General features: G+C 38.5%; 1 protein-coding gene, 1 long non-coding RNA gene and 1 other non-coding gene across 9 annotated transcripts in view; 2 read left to right on the plus strand and 1 right to left on the minus strand.

Annotated features, from left to right (window-relative positions):
- LOC128885005 (ankyrin repeat domain-containing protein 6) overlaps positions 1-24,674 on the minus strand; it is a 157,752-nt gene that overhangs the window by 68,255 nt on the left and 64,823 nt on the right. The gene's annotated exons all lie outside the window — the stretch shown is intronic.
- Trnar-ucg (transfer RNA arginine (anticodon UCG)) lies at positions 1,817-1,889 on the plus strand. The gene has a single exon. It is a non-coding gene; the product is annotated as a tRNA-Arg (tRNA).
- Positions 7,908-24,674, plus strand: part of LOC128885008 (uncharacterized) — a 28,976-nt gene continuing 12,209 nt past the window's right edge. Inside the window, exon 1 of one of the 2 annotated variants that reach the window (XR_008459528.1) lies at positions 7,908-8,007. This is a non-coding gene — a long non-coding RNA (uncharacterized LOC128885008). The remainder of the gene's footprint in view (positions 8,008-24,674) is intronic. The other variant, XR_008459527.1, reaches the window with a different exon arrangement.

Genomic DNA, 24,674 nt, shown 5'->3' on the forward strand with positions numbered 1-24,674 from the left:
TGACTCGTGTAGAAGGCGTTAAAATATCGAATTACTGTTAAAGACCGTTGATAATTAATTTCCTCTCCCTAAAAAACCCACAAATTCTCAAACAAAAAACGTTTTTCATCTCAACTTGTTACGACACTTTCGAAACGCATTCATCCGCAAGCAACGTCGCCTTTGAATTTTTCCCACGATCGATCATACGTCGTCCAAGCACTTCAGGCAATAAACAACAACAATACCATGTGCTCTCCGCTGTCGGGAGGAACATCACCAGAGCTCGAGCAAAATTCGAAGAACAAGCTTGCATTTACGCGACTACAAACGGTCCCCCCCTCGGTTTTATCGTCCAAATAAAGGCGAGATCGCGAACGCAGGCCTCCTTCTTCGCGAGAAGGGAACCCAGCCAGCGACAACGTAACATTTGTCTAACTAACAAGCTACACACCGAGGCGGGAACTGTTAAATCATCCTGTATCAAGTATATTTACCGAAGGATAAAACGTCCAGGCTCCTCTGAATTTATTGCACGGCCTTGATTTATCTCGCGAGAGGATCCCTGTTAGCTGTTTCGTGCGCGCATCCCCGAACGAAAAGAAATCAGCAGCGTGGCAACGCAGAGGGCCGCCGTATTTATCGTCGATCAAACGCGTATATCTGCATGCGAAATTGTTTTTAACGCGCGACGGTGACCACCACGTTTCTGCGGGAAGCATGTATTGTATGTACGTGGCAGCCGCGGGCGTCACGGACCGTCGAATGCTGGGCTTAAACGATAATTGCCGCGTGTCTAACGCTGCGTCGTTATTTTCATCGAGTCCAGGGCTCGAACGGACTGGACGTGGTTGTATCCACTGATAGAATTCACGGGGAAGACTGACAAGACTTCCTTCGATGGGATTTAATCGTTCCTGATTAAACAATGGGGATTCATTGATGTATCAGGTACAGAAGTTAACTCCGAGCCTCTAGTAAATTTTAGTATCACGTTACGTTACTTAATTATTGTTAGTCCTTTCATTGCTATTTAAAATATTAAATCTCCGGAATTTGGACTTCGATTTGGACTATATTGGGACGCTGATAAATTTGACTATCTACTGGCGAGCAACCGTAGAGTGCTGAATGAATGTTAGAAAATATATAAAATTACGTTACATCGTTAGAAAATATTATTTTATTGGACTTCATTGATGTATCAGGTACAGAAGTTAACTCCGAGCCTTTAGTAAATTTTAGTATCACGTTACGTTACTTCATTATTGTTAGTCCTTTCGTTGCTATTTAAAATATTAAATCTCCGGAATTTGGACTTCGAATTATTTGCTTCTGATGCACGATTAATACAATTAAATCTGTTCTCGATTAAATAATACGGACTCATTGACGGATTATTGTGTATCGAGTATTATGTCAATCCTGTTCGGACACTGTAAAAGATTACCGAATTGGAGTGCACAGTCGTACATTTGTATCAGGACTATTTTACCGCATATTTAAAAGTAAAAAATATTTGTATACTTTCTAAATTAATAATTTAGTTAATATTACAGAGTGTTTCTGATATCGTGTTAATCCTACTCAAACGGTTCAAGTAATTACAAAATTGAAGCACAAGGAACTGTACTCGTATTTACGTTAGGAATTTTTCCTGGCTCGTGTTATTTGAATATGTTTTTTTTATTTTGACTTTAAATGAAGCCAAGTATTTGAGATGTACGTGGAAGAATTGTGAAACACGATGATACGATTGTGCATTAGTTACGTTCGAAAGAGTTTTCAGGTCTCACTTTACATAGAGTTACCATGTTTGGGGTAGCAACCCTTAACAGACCGTGTGGCCTAACGGATAAGGCGTCGGACTTCGGATCCGAAGATTGCAGGTTCGAATCCTGTCACGGTCGAATTCCTTTTTTTTTCATTTTTTTTCAACGAAATAACACGTTTATAATATCGCTTAATACTGTCTCAATAAATAACGATTGTCCAAATTTTAATTCTATGAAATATTCTCTTTATTTATTACTACTGCACGGATACTATTTAAGAGTAAATAAATTACGCACCATCTTGAATTGTTTGTAAATTAATATTTATTTTATAATGAAAATTTATTTGCTCCGATGGTTTTCGTTGTATTTTACTTCAAATCAATGTTATTTCTATGGGAAAAAATGCTTCGTGAATACGTTTACTCGTGTTAGTAAAATACTATTACGCTATCTACCGAAATAACTCTATTAGAGTAGATTAAGTGCTTATACTGGAAGCGTGTCTACGCCTTGTAACGATAAGAAGAGTGTCTATATTGGGACGCTGATAAATTTGACTATCTACTGGCGAGCAACCGTAGAGTGCTGAATGAACGTTAGAAAATATATAAAATTACGTTACATCGTTAGAAAATATTATTTTAATGCAATAATTAATTCTATAAAGTTCCAAAACAGAACTGGTTTAATTCAGAAATAATTTCTCAAACATTTATGGCAATGTTTATATATTAAGCAAATTAAGCTTAATTCTTGCTAGTAATTCTTCCAGACGAGTAAGCACTATTTGTCTTATTTATTTTTATAAATTATCCAGGCATTTTCGATCTTATATCTGGTCACATAAAAACGATTTTAGTGTACCTACACAGTTACAGTTAATTATTTTTATTCTTTTCATTGCCATTTAAAGCAAGAAATCTCAAGAGTTTGGACTTCGCATGCTCGCCATCTAAGGTTTAATATTACGTATAATTTAAAAAATTCATTCATAAAAAAGGCAATATAACGGAAGAAGACGAGGAGCTGATTATTTTCGTTGTTAAGAGCGATTAGTAACGATAGGATCGCGCGCCTAAAAGTACAATGAACCGCGCCAGGTGCAATTACCATCGCATACAGGTAATTACGTTTGTTACACGTGGAAACGGGACTCGGCTCGTTTAGGTAGCGCTGTACAGCTCGCTTAAAACGGACACCGCAAAGGTTGCGCGAACACTCTATAATTCACTGCGCATACTCTCGGTATCGACCTACGATAGTGTCGTCGGTTAATTTGTTGCTTCCACGACCGGCCACGTTCGCCAGGCGCCGATCCCCGAGAAAATAAAATTATCCGCGTTAAGTAGGCGGTTCGATGCACGCGCATGACAAAGAAGAGATAGGTAAAGAAGAGAAAGAGAATAGAGCGCGCCGTCGTTAGGGGTAAAACGCGAGGTACAGGGTGGTTAATCGTGGAAAGACTGCAACACTAACAGAAATAAGTAAATGAGCAGCGTTGAGACAAGGAAATAAGTTTTTAATTTTTTAAATGTGAGATGAAATAAACTTCGTACTTGAAAAAAGAACTAGTTAACGGAGATGATTATTGAAGATATTAGAAAAAACTTAAAATACTTGATAACATCTTTCTAAACAGACTGATTTTGTTCAAAATCCAATCAAATCTTGGATGGAGAATACGGAACTCAAACGTAAAGTTTCATTTAAATCCATTCAGACGCAATCGTACTAGCTTCAAGTAAATTAAATAGAAAATGATCCTTTAATTAATGATCTACTCGCAGAAATAAATAAATACGAATATTGTACGCTGTGGTAGTTACCAGGTTTTATTGCGAGCAAGAAAAATTTACCAAAATATTCCCGAAAGAGTTGTCGATGGAAGCAGATCGAAATAAACTAAAACGAAAGAAGAGGTGGGACAAATCTTAATTAAATTAAAATATTCTTCCTTACCTAGAAGTATCTACTTAATTAGAATAAATGACTCTTGGCCATTACTATTTTGCAGCTTCCACTTTGTTCTCGGTGAATTAGCGTAGATAACTGTGATTAATTATTCAGATATATCATGGCACGAGCTGACATTATTCTACGCCCCGAAGACGCGCGTATCCGACACGAAAAATAATAAAACGATACGCGATGAAAATCTGTCTTCTACAAATGTTCAATAGCAACGGTCTTTTAGGATTCTTCTCCGCGCTGATGAATTAATACAACCGTTAAATTAATGCCACTCTCGCTGTTTACTTTTTACATTCTGAAGCTCTTCATCAGCCGAATGGGAAAAACAGACAATGAAAAATGCTGGCGAAGGAGGAAATCTTGTCCTTTCAGTCGTCTAAGGACGACTGATGATCGCCATTTTGCGGTTGTCTCTATTCTGATGAATTGTAATGAGAAACTCTATTGCGAGTTAAATTGCATCATCATTTTTCACCGAGAACTTTAATCTGTCGACAAGATGCGTTTTCAAGGTCATTTTATTCTCCATTCGCAACCTTGACCTCGCACCGCAGGGTTCACTGACCTTGCTTCGCTAATTTCAAGGTCTCCATAGAATTGAAAAGTTAAACGGTCCATTTTTGAATATACGTATTACCGAATATACCGAATAATATATTATCGAATATACATTGTACTTCAATTCGTGTTATCGATCAAGGATCATTGATTTGCACCAAAGAAAATATAATTCACTAAAACAATAAGATCACTCGGTATACCTGTTATATTTATAGCATATCCAAGTACTCAAGAAACAATATTTTTAATAAATGGCGCAACTCCTATGACTCCTATCGTAAATTTACTCTCAAAAGGATACGACTGATAACCCTAACCGATGCAAAGATACGAAGAGCAGGTAACTAAATAGCAGAATCGGATATTGCAAAACACAGAGGGGAAAGGGAGACGAATAAAACAAGGATAAAACGCGGGACTCCGGTTGACCCATGACCGGAAGTGGTACGTGCAGCCTCGGAGGCGAGAAAAGGGCACACATCCGTTCGCAAGAGATAGACCAAGCCAAGGGGAGAGTGGATGGAGGATTACATACTATAAATCAATGCGTAGGCGTTGCGCGCACGTTCGTGCATCCGAGCTCCCCTCTGATTGTTTACAATATACATCTGCGATGTAATTGATTTTACCACAGGCCGTTGAAATGTTGTGAATTACGATGAATCGTAAACTGATATACAAACGGACTAAACGCATCCCTGGCTCAGATCAATCATTCGGATTTGCCGATCAATCATTTCTTGCTGTTTCAGGAATTTATGTAAATTGCGAATAAATGGATGTGTATGCAAATTCGTAGTTTTATATACACAGATGGAGAACAGAAAGTTCAATGAAAGCATGTTTAATCTTTCGAATGTTGTAACCTCCCAAAATCTCCCAAAAAACATAATCTCGATCCCTCGATGTTCAACGATTACGTAAATTGTTGACACGCGCCATTCGGCGTAATTGAATCGCGCCACGTAAATTTACATTTTCATTTATTTCACTGGATTCAACGTTTAATCGTTCGGCAGGTTCGTGGCGCTAAATCACTCAACGTCGAAGACTTACTTCGCCGTTAGAGATCGCTTCATCTGGCGCGTCCATACACCGAGGTAAATCGTGCTAGAAACCACGATTACGAATTGATTTACCGTGTAAAAGGGCTTTTCCCTGGCGCACTTTCATGTCGTAGATCAGAATGATCTGTTGTCGCAACCCTGACAGTCGATATATTACCCTCGTCCAAAGGATTAATAACTCCGACCGCTAACAACATTATTATACACTTAGGCTTGCGCATCACCGTGACGCTCGGCCATTCGATTCCTTTCTATAGGCAAACGAACACTTCGATTCACGTTACACAAATCTCAATAGACCCACGAAGGAATTGCTTTCTAGAATTGTATTTAATGGCCATTTACTAGTAGACATTTACTGCTTTTGCTGTTAAATAAAAAACTAAACATCCACATATCTGGCCAAAAGCGCGAAGAAGAAGCGCGAAGAAGTCGAGAATCATATTTTTGTCTGGCTTCTACATCACTGCATGATAAATTTTGAACAAATTTGAGACGTTTCAAACAAGAAGGACTGTCAGAAATTCCTTCAAATTTTTTAAAAATTGTTTGCCCTCAAAAGGTTTCGTTCTTGTAACGTTATCTTTATTGTTACATCTAAAGAAACTGGTCCTATTAATAATACAATGTATTCTTACGTTTAAAGAAACTATTCCCATTAAGAACAATAAATGTATCGTTATAAAATAGACACTTTTTGAGGGAGAACAATTTCTTTATTTTTATTATTTACCCTTTAATCCCTTCCAAGTCGAAATACGGATTTGAACCTGACCTAGTATTTCTCTTCTGAATTTCATTTAGAAACATATTTGATCCCATTTGATCCTTTACTCGTTTCCGTTTCAGTCTACTGTATCTCCTACGTGTGTCGAGACGATAAAAATATGTCACGTCGAGGTTCGAGAACCGTTCGATACGCGACAAAACCATCGACGGTATTCGATGCAAGGAGTACGCGAGCGACACGCACGATTTCCACAAAATTGAAATCTCGATCGATGGATCGGCGGCCACGAACGAGGAAGTCCATATTCACGAGGAAAGAAACGTGAACGTGAACTGAAAGAGAACGAGCATCGGTGGTGGGAGTCGGCTAAAGTCATCTTGGTAGGCGACGTGTCCGCGAAAAAAACTCACGAGACCTGTCGCGACTCGTTTCCTCATCTTTGAGCTAGAGTCTGCGTTGACAGCGCGACTTGAGTACATCATCAAGGGTTGCGCGACAATTACGAACCGAGGCTTGCCAATTTTTGCTTGGAACGCGTCGTCGTGAACCGAGTACAGGACAACAAACTCCATGGAGGGTGTTCTACGAAAATTCGTAAAAAAGCGACAGTTTTTAAGATAATAATCACTCTTTTCAGATAGAATTGAATAAAAAAATTATTATTGTCGTGCCTTGATACGTCATTGGAATTTTGTGAGTGTACTTTGTTTCGTTTATACGATGAGATTGAAAGAGTGATTATAAGAGTGACCTGTGTCACAATTGATTCAATTAAATGTTTATTAAGGCTGTCACGTCTATCTCTGCATGAATTTTACTAAATGATCGACGACATTCTTGCATATTTTATTTAAAAATATTTGAAATAAATCAAATCTAATCAAAATAAAATACCTGTCACTTCGCAACCACTAAAGATCGACTAAAAAAATGACGTCTGGACCTGCCATTGCACTACATATCTTCAACACGAGTTTTTCGACAAACGAAACGACGAAATATGCGATACAAATTTTTTGCACTATCTTCAACCATGTTCGAGCACAACCGGACAAGTTTTCTTGTAGTACGTCGTTCACTTATTTTTTTTTTTTTTCAAATAAATCTCGAACAGTCGGTTTTTCACGAATTTTTATGAGACCCTCGAGATGTACACTCGGGACTGTTAAAAGCACGGAACACGATTTCGTTTCGAAAGTCGAAGTGATTTCTTAGCGGTTTTTACGTCGCCAGTGATAACTGTAACGCGCGACCGTTCGACTCCTGAAGAAGCGTACGCGAGGCTCGTTGCTCTTAATGAATACGTTTCATCGGATCGCGCAAAAAGTGACAGGGAAGGATAGAAAATTCCTAGAGGTTCTCACCGTTGCCTTCGAAAGGATTCGATTCGATCGCGGCGCCATAACGACGGGGACGTTGACGTTGGCTACCAGAGTCCTTGTACAGGAAACGAGTTCTTCTATGCGAGATTATTGAAAGGAATATTCGATTTAAGATGTAACAATAAAAAATATTCGCTAGAAACATTTGCGTCGTCCAGAGGATGGCGTAACTTTGAGATTATTCGTGTAGCAATCACTGAGCCAACGGAAGTGTGATACAATAAACAGACGATTTCAGTGTTAGGGAGGTTTGATACCCAGAAACTAGAGTTACTCGTTGTTTGTTTGTAATTCCAAGGTTTCGTCTGTGTTGTTATTGTGGGAAAGCGTTATGTTTTCAACCGTCCGACGCTATGCGTGTGAATGTATGCGTGTAAGTGTGTTTGTATACGTGGTAGCCTACGTGCTTCTCGGCGTGCTCTTGAACGTTCAGTATGTACTTAGATCGTATACAGACAGCCTAAAAGTAAATAGACAAATTGCGCGCATGTCGACTAATCCGATATCTTACTACCCAAAACCTACAAAAGTCCTAACAGGTATGTAATAAAGTAATAACTGATTGTATATAGCAGTGTTTGTGTAATAAATTGAAACTGCATCGATGTAAATGTTGCTATGTACTTAATTACTTGATTAACTTTATTATCATTGATATTTTATCATAATATACATATATAATAATTTCTAGATATCAACTGCGTAATTAAATATGTAATTACATTTACGTCAGTGCAGGTTTAATTTATTCGAAAACTAATCAGAATCAGTGTATCTACATAGCCAATTAGCCATCGATCCGCTTGATAAAACCAATCGTACCCAACACCTCGTATCGATTGGTAATTTGTCGAATTGCTCGCACTTTTGTAATTCCTCTTGCATAATGATATTAAAAGAAGAAATGCTTCGAAATCGGGTTTTCGACCTCGAGTCTTGCATTCTAGCGATGAATACGCATTGCTCGGACCGCAATGGTAATTTTAATAAACACGGAAACGTAGGAGCCAGTTCATTAACGGGTTCGCGGGTATCGGGGTTATCGTGACTGGTTTTATTATCATCGAGGTGTGAGATTTAATGAATGGATCGGCTCTTTTTGTGCGTGGTTCGATACATAAACGAGTGAAAGTGCGATGGACGGAACTACTGCTACTGGTTCAAGTACTACTACTGGAAAAGAATTCATCGTGGGACGAGGTTTGTTTGATGAGTAAACTATGAATTTGAAATTTGTTTGACTCCCTTGTTTGCGTTACTGCTTAGTCGTTTCTATCGTGAGTTATTCAAAGTACACTTGAACTTTCGAAACACTTCGAGTTCTACTACGGGGTACTCGACTTGAAGTGATCAAATAAGAGAAGAATAGGTCAGGATCAGAGATCCAGAGAAAAGTAGCTGGAAACAGCACTGTCATATACACCTAAACATGTTCAGGTTCTTTATATCGAAAAATTTTCTATTACTACCCGTCGTCAACTCTACTTAATGTAGCTATATTCATTAGAGCATACACTTTTGCAAACTATTCGTAAACTGACGTTTGTAAAAACGTTTTATACAACGACAGGAGGACATTTTTAAAATCTCCGTGTTGTACTTAGCTAAATATTCAACAGTATCAATAATAAAGTATGTAGATACTACGCTGTCAGATCTTTCATTTCGATTTATATTCTTTTTCTGTATCTGTGAAATATGAATATAAAAAAAATATGGAATATCCGCGGTCTACTTATCACGGAAATTAGATCGTCTCCGTTTCCATGTTCCAGCTGACCCTGATCACCTCCCCAGATCATTCGACGTTCCCAATCCCATGATCCCTGGCATTCCATTGTCGAATTATTATTCATTTTGCGAATCCATTCCACAAATTGCGAATAACCGTCCAAGTTACGCACGAGGCCCGTTAAAATTCTCCACGGAGTCGTTGCCCGAGTTTTCCATCCCAATAACTGTAAAATCTCGACGAAGCAGCGTTAGCAAGGACGCGCGCAACGAGCAACGCTCGTCCCTGGATGTAAAGAATGATGGAGCACACCTACCGGATCATTTGCTCTAATGCAGCCCGGGACGAGCGAATCCTCTCATTATCCGGACGAGGAACATTTAGTTGAGCACCTATCCAGCGCGGCGTTGGGCCCAGCTACAAATTACAATCATCTCGACAGATTGCGCCCAGTCCTGTGTCGGTTCCTGCCGCGTTCGCGTACACGCCGAGCATTAGTCCACTGACATCGATTAACTTCTGAGTGAGACATTTGGCGCTACGATTGCTTCCGTCTACCGATCTGCGCGATAGGAGTTCGGTGGTGACCGGCGAACAGCTGGAAACTAGCCAGACTGATGCTCCGATTGCGCCCTCGAGGATTATTTAACTCTTTAACGCTTGTACGTTCACATATTCCTAGAAATGATTTTATGTAACAGGAGTTATGGATTCGAATCTAGACCGACCGACCTGAAAGGCTATTGACTCCTTTAATCGCCTTATTATACCATTCGGCTATGCGAAGTTTACAAACTACGATATAAGTAGAAATAGTAAGCAATAGTCAGACACGTTAGCGAAGTTGACCATGCGACATTCATTCATTCGTTTATTTCAAGTGCGTAATGCTCCTGCATTGTTTTAATATTGTTTGCAGTATCTCTTACTTCTCATCTATTGAGGCCCGCCGTCAGAATCGATTTACAGATAAAAATTGCTTTGGTTTGTGTGTATTCGATCAAAGCAGAAAAAAATTCACTAAAAGTTTATCCTTCTAGAGGTTAACCCTTTGCACTCGAAACTGTTTTATATTCCCAGAAAAGACCAAAAATTCCGTCCGATTCGAGCATTCTCGAACGCAAAAGTTCATCGACCAATCATGATAGGTGACAGTTACAAGAAAACAGCGAGTACCACCTCAGGTGATTACCGAGCAAAAAAGAACGGAGAAGGTACTATACTGATATTAGGAGCAACTAGACGATAGACGGTTTTCTGAAAATAAAGGATTTTCATATCCCGCGGTGTTAAATACCAGCTGTAATAATACCCGCTGTCGACGGAAGATTAATAGCCGCTAATAAAACGCATGCGCAGGTACCGACTTCCTGCATTCTCCCGACAGCCACTAAAAAAGGAATTTTCAGTCTGTAATTAAAGATCTCGCGATTTTCTTAGCGCCAGTCGGACAACAATTTTCGACGATACTACGGTAATTTAATTCGACCTTTGCTCGATCGGGATACTATTACAGAGTACACCGCGGATTAAAGAACACGAGATTACAACATATACATCGGATTACAACATCTATGCTCCAATTTGTACTGATCGGACGATAAATAATCGAATAGGATCCTGCAATTCTAGAAACAATTATCCTATTACGTAGTCACGCTGTCTCGTGGAAGTTTTCTAGGATCTATGTTTTCTGTTGGAACGTTTACACGATTCAATTTTATATTAAAGAACTATACCTTTACAGGACAGCACTAAGAGATGCTCTGATACAGTTGGACATTTAGATTAAGACGTTCTACATTAAATCTATAGATAATTAAAGAAAAATGTATCAAGCTCGTCCAAAAACGTTCGATCTCTTCACTAAAGCTTTGCTGGCCATAAAGAGTTATCAATTTCGGTTTTTTTAATGTCACCAAGTAAGAACAAATGTTCCCGTGTGTTCTTAGACAGTATGTGACAGGAATAAGTGTCAAGATGCTGCGAGTACACGTTTTCGAAGCTCTATTCATTAATTTCTCGTTGAACGTAAAAGGAGAAAGACGCGACAGCGACGCGGAAAAGTTGAAATTAAATTTCGCGCTGTTCCGCTCGTGCGCTACTTCCTCTAATGAGTTTCTGATGCAACGGACATACATCACTGTCACGCGAACGATTAATACTTCGGCTACGCCATAAGTAAGCGATACACGCGCGGATAATTGTAAACAATTTGTAACAGGCTGGAAATATAATAGTAACATCGAATCGGTTTCGAGGATTCTCGTTCCTGAAAACGCGCGAGACCGATCATTTTCAATTACTGGCGGGGCTAATTAGCACCTCTGTCTGGATACGTGCTGATCCATCATGTTGGCATAATTTGGTATTATCATTGTTGATTGATTGGTCTGGTAATTACAATAGAATCATTATAATTAATGATTCGTACAAATTCATATTTTTATATGCACAGGTAAAGAGAAGAAACTTAAATTAAACTATGTTTTGTCTTGTAAATGTTGTAATGTCCCTTTATTTTTTATATTTTATGTATTTTGGCAATTGTGTACCTACGTCCTTGTATACTTTTGTATATGTGCACTTCACAAGACAAAATATTTTTCTTGTATTATATTATTATTATTATTACTATAGTATTATTTAATATCTTCAAATCGTTCAACTATGATATGTAAGGTATGGTTAATGCGTATTCTAAATAAAAATTGTCTACAAATCAATTGGATGATTTGCGAGGCGTTTCGAAGCAATCGTTCTCCCTTCTGTGAACGATTCACGTGGATCCTTCAGCCAAACGAAAGAGCAATTCGTTCGGGATACCTTCTCGGAAGGATACTCAGGTAAAGTGTACCATAGTCGTGACTCTCGCGATGTTGTCTGAGAGATCCTCGAGAGGATCGGCACGAGTTCTTCTCGGAATTCATGATTTCGTTTCCGTGGGTCAACGGGTCACGCTTATAATTGCTTATTAAAACGGAACGGCGTTCAGCTAACGAGAGCATTATATCGGAAATATGTGTGCGCGATAGGGGAGATTTGTATAACGAACGCCGTCACCCTTCGTTGCGCAATTTTAAATAGTATCATCGTAATCATCTCGGCGCTACACGCCTACACGATCACTCGTTTCGAATAGTACGATTCCCACGATAATGCTGTCATTATATAGAAATGGGGAGATCAAAGATCAAGGATCCTTTTTAAACTTTCTCTTGGTATTCTTTTTATTCTACACAAAGAATTCCTCTGTACGTCCTTGCACTTTCTTAATAGCGCAAGATTTTATTATCACTAAAGTACCAAAGAGGACTTCATAAATGGGCCAACGTCCACTTTTCATTTTAAATAAATTTAGTAGATTTTACAACTTCTAATTTTCACTTTAACGATCGCACTTCTCGTAATCTGTTGTCACTTTTGAATTAATTTCACGAGCCACGTAACTCGATATAATTAACAGACCTATAATTGTACAGTTTGTGTACAATTATCCCATGTACCTTCAAAAACAAGTTCCTTTATCGAAATTTCAATCTAATTAAATATACATACGTATGGAACTATATTTGCATCAGATTGCTTAAGTATTGAACATAGAACGGTAGAGTGACAAAATAATTTGTACTCTACTATTACAGTACGAATTTCCAAACTAGTTCGTTTATACTTGTACGTCTAGTCTAGTCTACTTCGTTTATTTTTCTTAAGTGCCTAATCCAATCTACTTCGTTTATTTTTTGATCGTTTAGTTAACACATGTTCTATGATTGCACTCTATAAAAATGTGTACCAAGCGGATTTGTCTTGGAATAAGCGCATACGCCGTCGCGCGACTCCGCCACTTCTAATTAGACCAGGAAATTATAAGTAATCAGTGCCGTAACAAGGGCGTGGCGAAACTGGGTTTGGTGCGGAAAGTAAAGGATACCGACTCGGTTGAGAGTTGCACGTGCGACTTTAGACACAGACACGTATATATTATTGATACGTTTACGAGTATTACAATGCATCATTTATAAAGGCATATAAGTATATAAAGTATATAAGTATATAAAGGCAACTACTCATTTTAATGAGGTCAATAGTATTTAATATATTGCATTTAGTAAAATTTAACAACGTTACATTCAGATTTTTAATTTTATTTGTCATTATTGGGGAGGCGCAAGATAGATACTTGCAACAGGCGCTTTATATTCTCGTTACGGCACTGCGAGTAATACGCCAAGCTCATAATCCCACGTAGTTCCACGTCTCCCATAATTAAATTATATCCACTTCAAAGCATTTTAACGTCCAACAGGTTTGAAATGATAACTAACGGCTATCAGCGATCGCTAATTATTTAGTAACAGGTCCAAAAGATAATTATAATCCACACTCAGGAGGCTAACGATCCCGACAAAAACAGAAATAATGAAATTATCACGAATAATTGAAAACTACCGAATAAAAACGGTTTTACATTCCAAGAGGCTAAGGTAACGTAAACATTTGTTTATGTAAACGCGATGTTCACAGCGTGATATTGTAAAGATTGATATTGTCAAGATTAAACGAAACACCAGACACGTGACGATGTTTACACCGCAATAACGAAATTAGCAGAGATACCACGCAGGGCCGTCTCGACACTCTTACCTGTACAATTCAAAGATATAAAAAGGAAAGGAACTACACGAAATCCAACGCTGCACTTTTTTATTTATACTTTCTCTAATATCCGAATGAATTTGAACATAATAGGTGTAGAAATTAATACCGTACCTTTAGATTCAATAAGTTGAAACAAATTAAAACATTCCAAGAGTTCGCATTCGCTTTGCTAATTCTATTAATGCTACAAATGATTTCAAAGTGGTACACTTTAGCACGGAGTACGAAAAAGGTTCTCTGTGTGCCTATACATCGAGACGGCCCTGCTGCCGCGGTATTCGCGAGTTACACAGATGCCAGATAAATAATTTTACGATCTCGGGGCCACTGCGACCACCAGGCATTCATTTACGTGTAAATTAGGAGTTCCTCCGCGGCGCCCGGTAGCGTCGCGAAAGAATACGCGATTTATCGCGCAACAGTTGCGATCTTTTTTCGGATGGAAATTTATGTTTCCACTCCCTATCGAAGTGTGCTCCCGGTCGCTATGATGCATCGCCGAGACTTTCTCGGAACAGTAAAACACGAGTCGCGCGAATGTCACGCATTTTTCATCGCGTTCCCGAGATATTAGTGGTAAATCCTGATTCGGTGTTAATAAATTTACGCGTGTACGAATAGTAAACATCGGTAGAATTATGAAAACCGGGAGATTTATCGGTTACTGGATGAGGTCGCCGTTAAGTAGTTTGAAGATACAAGAGTCGTTGGTTTCGGTAATTTCTCAGGATGGAGACTTTCCAGGAATGAGTTTCGAGAGTTCATGGTATTATTCATGTAGGTTCTTGTGTTTGTAATAGTTCGTTTGTAGTGTGAAGATTGTTTAATAGGGGATGCATTAATTAATGCTCTGTGGTTGAAAATTCGTGTTCAAAATATTAATTTACAGGCAGAAAATAGTTATGAGATTTAGAAGACCGATGAATGCTACTGTAATAATGTGTACTTCGAGTAAATTATAAAGAGAGAAATTGGAATGAACCACGAAAGAACTAAGAAAGTAATAAGGAAGGCAATGTAGGAGTCTTGATGATACCTTTATTAGCGTTTTCACTTTTTGGTTGAGATTATCTTCAGAATATTAATTTACGAACTGAAACTGGTTATAGGATTTCGAAGACTGATGAACGCTGGTATAATAACGTGAACTTCGAATAAATTGTAAGGTGATAAATTATAATTAAGCTGCGAATGTTTATGCATTTATGACAAATGAAAATATGGGGAAATTTATGAGAATGTACACAAATGCAAAAGTATATAGAATATCAAAAATAATATACATGTTATTCCGTTTAAAGAATAAGACATACTTTCGTTTAATTTTCAATTCATAAGCATCCAAAATCTAATTATAATAAATTCAAAAGAACTAAGAGCATTTAAAAATTAAAGATTAAGATATAAACCAAAAGATTAAAGCGTTAATAATGGATCGTTTGAGGCTGCAAAATTGTCTTCCTAATAACATCAAGTTAATTATAAGTACAGTTCAGTATTAATACTTTTATTCGCCTATTAATATTCTTTCCTGATATCATTTATAATTGTCACATACTTTTCCCGCGAATACGAAGACTTGTAATTAATGTGTTATTAGTATATTAACCAACTACAGATTAATCTCACGATACGATCATTTTCTTCGATTATTTTTACATGTAGTATAAATTTATATTTTACGCTCAATCGTCTGAAATAAACTAAAACATGTAACAAGTAACATGAAACGTGTAATTAAGCGCGATATATTACACTTAATATAGCAACGTGTAATTATCTAATTTCCTGTATTAATTTACGATAGAAGCTGACGATGTTTATTACGTCGTAATGCTGAATAACGTAAATTTCTTTATTAAAACAAGTGAATTTAATTTTTCTTCTTCGACATAATCAAAAACAATTCTTTCATCGAGACTGTAACGATCGAAATCATTGTTTTAATCTCGTTAAAAGGTCAACACTGCGTTCGCCATCATAAATTGTTACCTGTACATTCACTTAGTGTTTAGTGGTTCATAACAGCTGGAATCGAGGTGTAATTAAGTAGGCTATTACAAAAATTCTCCGTACATTTCACTTGAACGTCGGCCTGTGGATGAACTCCAATTAAACCCTACTGTTCCCGGAGCACGCGATTACCCTGTACCACTGTGAACGATGCAATTTCGTTACACTAATGCCTGTATTTCACCATCGAAGGAGGTACTAAGCTCGAACAAAGTGGTTTCCTTGTACGATACTCGTTTTCGCTTAGCGCGAGCCGAGGTGGAAATGAAATAAGTTTTATGCAATCAGCTTCTTGCGTTTAGCGCAATACAAACGCATTGCTTTCTTCTCGTTCTTTATATCCGTGGACATTAATAACGAAATAAAGTAAGTATCGCGAAGTTTAGCTTCATTTTCAAGAAATATTGAACAATTTTTAAATTCAAGATTCAATGGTTCATCAGTGTCATAGAATGTTAAAAAGGTATTAAATTTTGTATTCGTCAAAAATCACTTCATTTCTTCGATTAATCAACAACGAACGACTTTCCATTCGTGCCCCCATTTTATAAATTATTACGTACTATAAACCAATTACATAAGTAACCGTATCGCGTTCCGAAGAGAATTTTCACACACCGCGATCCTCGAAGAAGGAAGCAATCATGACGAAACATCGCTTTACGACGACGTGAAAATGAGGTATCGAAACCTACCGCATCCTCAATTTAAACTACGTAAAATTCTCATCGATCTACTCGAAAGTCGGCAATAAAGTTACGTTCTTTCTGTTGGCATGTGGCAACATGCATACTGCCTCACGCGGTATGCAAAGAAACCGAAAATGCATGGCAAATTTTTTTAAACAAGATTTCTAACTCTCACCCAATAAGGGCTTGAAAGATCTCCATGAAACTACATATACATATAAATACAGCGTTTTCCACAGAAGCATGCATAACTTATAATTCCATAAATTCACTTATATATTATATTCGTCATTGCATTAAATTCCGTGTCGCGCACTGGCATCAATGATCTCGTTCAATAAATAACATCTTCGCTATAAACCGTTAATAACCGCCACCATCGATTATTGCAACCCACTAAACAACGATCTTCCTTATTAATTTCTCTATCCACGGTCACGTCCCTCCTGGGCTCATTTCAAATCGCTTCCATGCTTTCTCCTCGCGTTAATTCCCATCGACGCCGTCAATCCCACAGCCGCCGGGCGTTTAACGAACGCGTCGACGCTTCCTCGACGCTCCTCGGCTTCCCATAAATCATTTCATCAACTTTTGAGAAAGCCAGGTGACACCGACCAGTTATCGACGGGTGACTCGCGACAAACTTAATACCGACGAGTTTCCACGACTACCCGGTCATTAGCCGAGCAAAAGCGTGTCTCTCGGCCAAACGCGTCGTGTAATGCGCAACCTGTCGCAGAAGCGAGAATCGATTCCACCGTGACAGCGATAAGAAGCTGGAGTAGCGGTGCTATTTATTAACGGAGACGTTAACGCTAGAACTGATTTATCATCGCATTGAACCCGCTCGGAGCGAGCAACGACTCGCGGTTCGCATGCGTCGACGGTTCCACGATACAATGGCGGACGTAGGAAATATTTAAATGATAAATAACGCAAAACCGAATGGTAGTTTCGCAGAGAAAGGAGTATATCTTACTGATAATTTACTTTGGCATTTTTTTCTTTTCGCATTATTTGTTTATGGGGATTTTGATTTGTCAGACTCTGCTACGATTATATACATTCATGTATGAGGACGTGTGCAACTGCAAAAATATATAAAATAGTGACAAGAAAGTACATGTTACACTGTTTAGGAGGTAAGACATAGTTTTCCTTAAATTTCAACTCACCGTATAATTATGTAACAACGTGAATTGGCATGAACTATTCGCAATGTACCGAGAATGTAATAATATAATAATTAGCCTGCGAATATTCATGAACTCATGGCATAACGATCAAAGTTCCACTTCTATAAACGAAATTTCACGTCACGAGCCCATTATAAATCCGAGGTGTTGCGAAATATTCACACGAGGTGCCTGCTTTCCCGAATAATCATAAAGAATGTCGTTATAACGAGGGGTGTGAAAATTGTGCTCGTTTTTGATGGTAGCGGTGATATAACGTCCTGGCTGAATCGACGATAAAAAGACGCAGTAAATATCCGTTGGCATTTAAATTCGATTTTTCTATGCGATTCTAGTTACGCGCGCACAGAGTGCGCTCGCGGAGGGAAATGTATAAATAACCTTTAGAATTTAATGCATTTTCATCTCGCTGTACTAGAAAGTGCGGCTGAAATACGATCTACAAGCATTATCCCCAACGATAAATCTCCGATCCCTTGCGTGCGTGCTTAGGAAAAATTTGGATAATCGTTGACCTATAGGTTCTGGAATTGCGTGACTTGGGATAGTGTCCTTAAGATTTTCTTAAATCATTTTGTACGATGATGCGACTGTTACTTCATTTTTCAAATCGATCTTCGTTTGGAAGATCGCGATATTTATATATTTTTATAATATTCGGTATTGCACGATAGCTAAAGAAAATAAATTAAGACTTAATTGAAAATCAATCGAGCCGTTCACTGCACAGATCTATTAACTACACTTTTTGAAAAATCTGAAATTTCAGTGTCAAAGCACTTGGTACAGTCATAACTTTTTATACTCGTAATAACTTTCCTGAATAATAAAGATTAACACCATTAAACAACAAACATTATTTCATCGCATTTCTCAACTTTTTGTTTTATAGAATTTATCGATTCGTGCAACGAACGGCTCAATTGTAGGAAAGATTATAATAAATTTTAAATAAATTCATTGGCGTGAGAAACCCTTTTGAAAAACCCTTTATATTCCGGACCGTAATGGAAACACCTCGAAGATTCGTTTATCAAAATCACGGAATGCGTTAGGATGCCGCGAGTTGTACCAACCAGCTTTGATTTGCCGACCAGGTGATCGTTAAAACGAATCGTTCGAGCGAACCAAGGGAATTTACGATCCCGAATGGATCGCACGGAGATGTTCTAGCTGCTGATATCCTAGCTGCTTAATTATTTCGCAGCGTCACAGATAAAGAATCCATATACTAGACACTTACTTTTCACGATTCGCGATTTTACACGGCGCTCCCGCGGCGCGAGAAGTTTTAATTTCCACCGGTACCGATCGCATCATTGCGCGGAATGCGTTGTACAGTTTATTGAACTCGTTCGATCTTCAGACGTTCGCACATTCTGAATGCAAGCTTCCTCGGGGATCGCGCATCACGTGGATGGCGTGAGACACTGCTTTATGATAGGTGAGTAAAGAAACCCAAGAGTGTTCGAAATAAAACGCTCGATACGATTGCGAAATATTCATCTGGTTTCGACACAGACCTCAACTAACACTAACGCGTTAATGTCACGATTACATTGATCTATAAAATTAATCGAAACATGAGATTGTTCTTCATTTTATTAGAAAAAAAAAATGTATCAATCTGCAACATTACTCCATTAAACATAATAATTGCTTTTCCCAACGAACGAAAATAAATTTACCTAATCGCGCTAATCTCAACCAAAACTCAACTCCATAACATTAACTCGAATTATTTTCAAACGCAAAAATTGCTCCTAATAACGAATGAAAATAAATTGATTCGACTATCCAATTACCAGACTAGTCCCCGACAACGAACCGACAGGCTAGTCTTGCGACTACTTTCGATGCAGCTTCTCGACGTCCCCCTCTTCGCGTCACTCGTTACATGAAAACGCGCGAGATACATAAAACGCGTTAATTAGCGGCGCGCGGGTTTCGAGGTATCCCTCGAGTATTCCAGAGAGGAACAGGATGCGTTTATATGCAAGCCTTGGTGCAAGTCGGTGCGTGAAAGACCGCGTCAGCGTCTGCGCGTCGCCCCCGGGCGAAAGCCGCTAATCTCACCTGGAAACCTCGAAGAAACGACTACGTAACTTTCCCCTCATCGGCGTGCTGCAATTTCGATCTACATACTAACACGTGTACGGGCCAGGATCTGCGCGAGGCTATCGATGGAACATCGCGATTCTTACGGTCACGAACCATTTTCTGATCACCTCGACACCGTGCACCGTGCACACCCCGAAGCCTTTGTCGGTGAGTACACAACGAGCGAACCGAAGACGCGAGAGCGTCGAAACGATTCCAGATACCGGCAATCTCGAGTGCAAATTAACTATGATCGCGGAGAAAATCTGTATGATGAATGGTACACAGATTGGGGGACGGCGTTGACTTCGGTGCGAACGTACTTCGGGACACTGGATTGGAGCGATTAGTGTTTGTATAGTGAAATGGTAGAGGTAATGGGTGTTTATACGGTTGAAATAGCGTGTAACGTGGTTACAACGTTGACTGTCAGCATTGCGAATTTAATACAAATAATAAACAGAGTTATACAAACTTTCTGTTGAAATTATTAGCTGTACGAATACTTTCTACACTTACTTTATGAACATTTTTACAGGTTTAAGCTTTTGTTTGTTTAAACTTTCTTCAAGGGGTGATTGGCAACTAGGTGCCGAATAAAATTAAGACAAGACGTGAAAGTATTCGGTATAAAATATTCGTGGACATCTAATGTTGATGTTTAAATAGATTCACGTTAATTTTGATCTGGAATATACTATTTATGAAGTAGGTACAGAAAGTACCTTCAACAATTGGTCGAAGACCAGGCTAGGGCTAATAAAATTGACATAAAACATAAAAGCGTCGAATATAAAACATTCATTGCCATTTTATGTTTAGAACGGAACTGGTTTACGTTCATTTTTACCTAGAAAATACTTCCTAGCCATCTAGTTGAAAGTAATATCGATAACTACTCAAAAACTAGATTGTGCTCTAATAAAATTGGTGTAAATATTAACACCTTTTATGTGAAACATTCATTGGCATTTTATGTTTTGAACGAAACTGGTTTACGTTCATTTTGATCTAGAAGATACTAACCATCTAGCTGAAAGTAGCTTCAACGACTTGTAAAGAAGACTAGACTGTGTGCCCCGATAAAATTACTGTAAAGCATAAAAAGATTCATTGTCATTTTATGTTTTGAACGAAACTCGTTTACGTTCATTTTTGCCTGGAAAATACTAATTATCTTGTTTAAAGCAATCTTCCTTGAATAAAATAGAGATGAAGCTAAGCATACAAGATTTTGTGTATATTCGATTCGAGCTAAAGAAAATCTATTTAAAATTCTTCCCTCCAGAGGTTCAATTAAAAATTCGCACAACTTAGATAATCAAAGACTTATGAACTGGCCCGACACTTCCCACCAGATAAAGGACTTTCGAGGCCTATTCTCGATAGTCGAATCCGATATCGATAGCCACGGTATCGTGGGAAGCGATATCAACGCCACCAGAGTCGCGGAACCCCATATCGATGACCCCTGAACCGCGAGTTTCAACACCAACGATCGCAGAGTCGTGAGAGCTGACCTCGACAACACCGGAAATTCGGAGACAGTCGCTACCGAACACTTCGGCGACTCAAGAATCGCTCGAATCGAGCTTCGAGGCCTTATAGAGCGATCAGCATCGAGTCTTACGATCTCGAAGACACTGATATCAGATTTTGGCATCGCGAGACCGCAGGATTAAGAACCTTACGAGTCTCGGGATCGTCCGTACCCGGTCCCGAGACCTTGCGTCCATCAATATCGCATCTTACGATTTTAGGTGGTTGGAATTGGGTCTTATCATCGCGGAATCCTCGTAATCGTTGGCTTAAGACCTTGGAATTGCCTGTATCGAGTTTTACGATCCCGAGATCACCGATACAGAGCCCCGAGGCCGCGAGCTGGCGATATGAACTTGCGCAAATTGGAATCATGAATTCTTTAAGAAAGTACACGTATGAGGTGTACAGATTATTTATAATACGCTTCTGGTTACTTTATTGAAGATTTCGTTCGCGATAGATACATATTTAGAGTCTGGAAAACGAGCATTATAATAATAGTACTTTTGCCGTACGATTACCTTAATATTAATCATTAATTTACCGATGGAACTTTCATAGAAATCGGTCAAATTATTTTTAAACAGACGTCACCTTCAATATTTGCAATCATAAATTTTATTCTCACCTACGTTAACCTGCGTAAGTAAGCGATCTAATTCCTAAAGGAACCAGTAAGTGGAAGTAAACACTACAATACACATCATTTTTATTTATTTCAATGGGAAATAATACTCTGTGTTCGTACAAATTTGCGTAATACTTCGTGCATCTCTATGCTCTGCACGCTCATGTATTGTTCGAGCAATTAGATTTAAAATTCTACGACTGTATTATTTATAAAATAATCTGTAAACCTTCCTAAAATATTCAAGGAATATCCAAGGAATTCCTTACTCATCTTTTGCGCGTACGTTCTGCATCAATATTATTTCAAATAAACGTGAAAAACATAGAGATACATAAACAATTAACCAAATTCTAAACACACGGTTTTGTTTTCCATTTAAAAAAATAAAGAAAGCACGAATCACCGTGTATATCGGAATAAGTCGGACAGCAAAGACAGTTAAATCCTAAACGTGCTTCTGTGATGAAAGTCGCGGCAATCGTCGCCTGGAAATTACATCCTGATTCGCGGGCGTGAACAATAACCAAGAACGAGAACGAAACGGGACAGAACGGTCTGAGAAAACTCCCCTCGTCGTTTTCTCGGGGCAATAAAATGGCCGCAGAGAGAAAATGAGAAAACGTGAACGCGAGTTGGGTATTTAGTGGAGGGACGATTAGTTTTCGCAGTCCGCCCGACACTTTATTCAACAGACGCGTTCCGCGACGTAATCTGCCTCGGAGATTATTATTTACGACACCACGATAGAGAAATTACCGCGGTTTCCTAGGCCAGGGAGCCGCCTCTGATCGATTTTTCCCGCTCCTGACCGGAATATATTACCGACGTGCGCCTTACGATAAAGACGAGCTGATTTATCGTTTAACTATTACACCGCTCCGAGGCCCGTCTTCTGAAGACTTGCTTAAGCATGACCGACAAACCGTTGATAGGCAGGCTTATTCGATCCTCTATCTTACCCTAAGAATCTCCGGCGCAGGCTTTATTCTTTAGGAGAGAGAATCTTTGGAAGTTTAAAGGTTGAATTTTTTATAAAGAAACCTAAATCCTGAATCCTCTTTGAAAAACCCTTTAAAAATTCTTCGAAGACGAGTATCGAAAGGTATTCGAGTTTAATCGATCGATAGTGTTAAGGACGACTTCTCTTGGATTATTTCTTCCTACTGGAGTCAAATACGACCCTATTAGGGTTCTAAACCCAACTCAAAAGTAAATCGCGTCGTAAAGAGCTGAACTTGTGCAATGTTCAATCGGACATCGGCCATTGCGTCAGGTACAACGGCGGTTTACGTAGAATGCGCGACAAGAAATCGATCGCGATCGGATGGTGTACACGGGCTCTCCGCTTGCACGAATCGAGATAAATAAAACATAGGAAGCTCGGCTACGTACGTAACTGTACACGCAATCTGAACTCCGATCGCCATACGACCAGTCTTTATTTCCGCCATAAGTCATCCCCCATTGACACGTTATAGGACCACTTTGCAGCCCGATTAACTCGGACATTAGTGGCAGTTACTGTCACGCCAACGAATATTTCTTCCTCGAAACGCGTCGCTACCCCACAAAGGGCGTGTTTAATCGACCGATCGACAGAATGTAAAATTGAGGTTTGCGCCCACGATGGCGTACTGAATTTAAAATCCTCGATGGAGGTGTCTCAACTGAACGTGGAAATCAACAGAACTCATCAGGTTCAAACTTTCGAGTGCTGCTATATTACTTAGAATGTCAAACGTACCTCGAAGGATTTTTAAGCGATTTTTAAATTATGTATTGTACAGGTGTTTGAAAACGTTATATGACTATTCTTATCTATTTGATACTCAAGCATTTGGTATTTCGACCTTATTCTTCCCTGTTCGATTCTAATTTTTATACGATTATTCTACATTCTAGAAACGTACGTTATTCTAAATAGTGATGTTTGAAATTTGCAAATATTTATATTTCCTGAATTAAATGCTTTAAATGATTAATAATTTACTTTATGGCGAGTAAATAAATTTATACAAGCGATATGAAAATTTATGCGTGTCTTATAAGACTCTTATACATCCTCAAGGACGCCAATGATCCTTGAATTAAATTCCGTAACTTGGACAGGTACGAACTGAACAGGTTCATAATCTGAATATGTTTCTTCGAGCATTATGCACGCTAATCTTCTGTCATCTGCGTGGAACGTTTAATGGAATGTCATTTATGCTTCAAGCATTATAAGCGACACCCGCGATTGATACTTTTTAAGTATTTCTTTTGCCATGAAAGATCGACTTAAAAGTTTCTTGTTATTTATTAATACAAGAATTTAAATTTTCTGGTACCCCAAGAAGATGATAATTCCATTCTCAAGTATTTTAAACTAATCGGAGTATACAGTATATATTTAGTACTATTGTTTTAAGCGAAAAACAATGCAGAATTTAATGATTCGCTAGTGCTTCGATGAAGCATGGTATTCACTAAGAAATATTTTATATAAAAAGGAGTTGGAAATATATTGTATATTCGTTCGCCAGCGACGACAGGGAAGGTCACTCGTGCGAAGATCAAGTACCAGTAATTTCCTAGATAAACGAAATGTAAGTAAATCTAGGTAAACAAAAATATCAAACAAAATTACACGAGCATACGA

The sequence above is a fragment of the Hylaeus volcanicus genome, chromosome 2 (genome assembly GCF_026283585.1).
Source record: "Hylaeus volcanicus isolate JK05 chromosome 2, UHH_iyHylVolc1.0_haploid, whole genome shotgun sequence".
NCBI classification, from domain to species: Eukaryota; Metazoa; Arthropoda; class Insecta; order Hymenoptera; family Colletidae; genus Hylaeus; species Hylaeus volcanicus.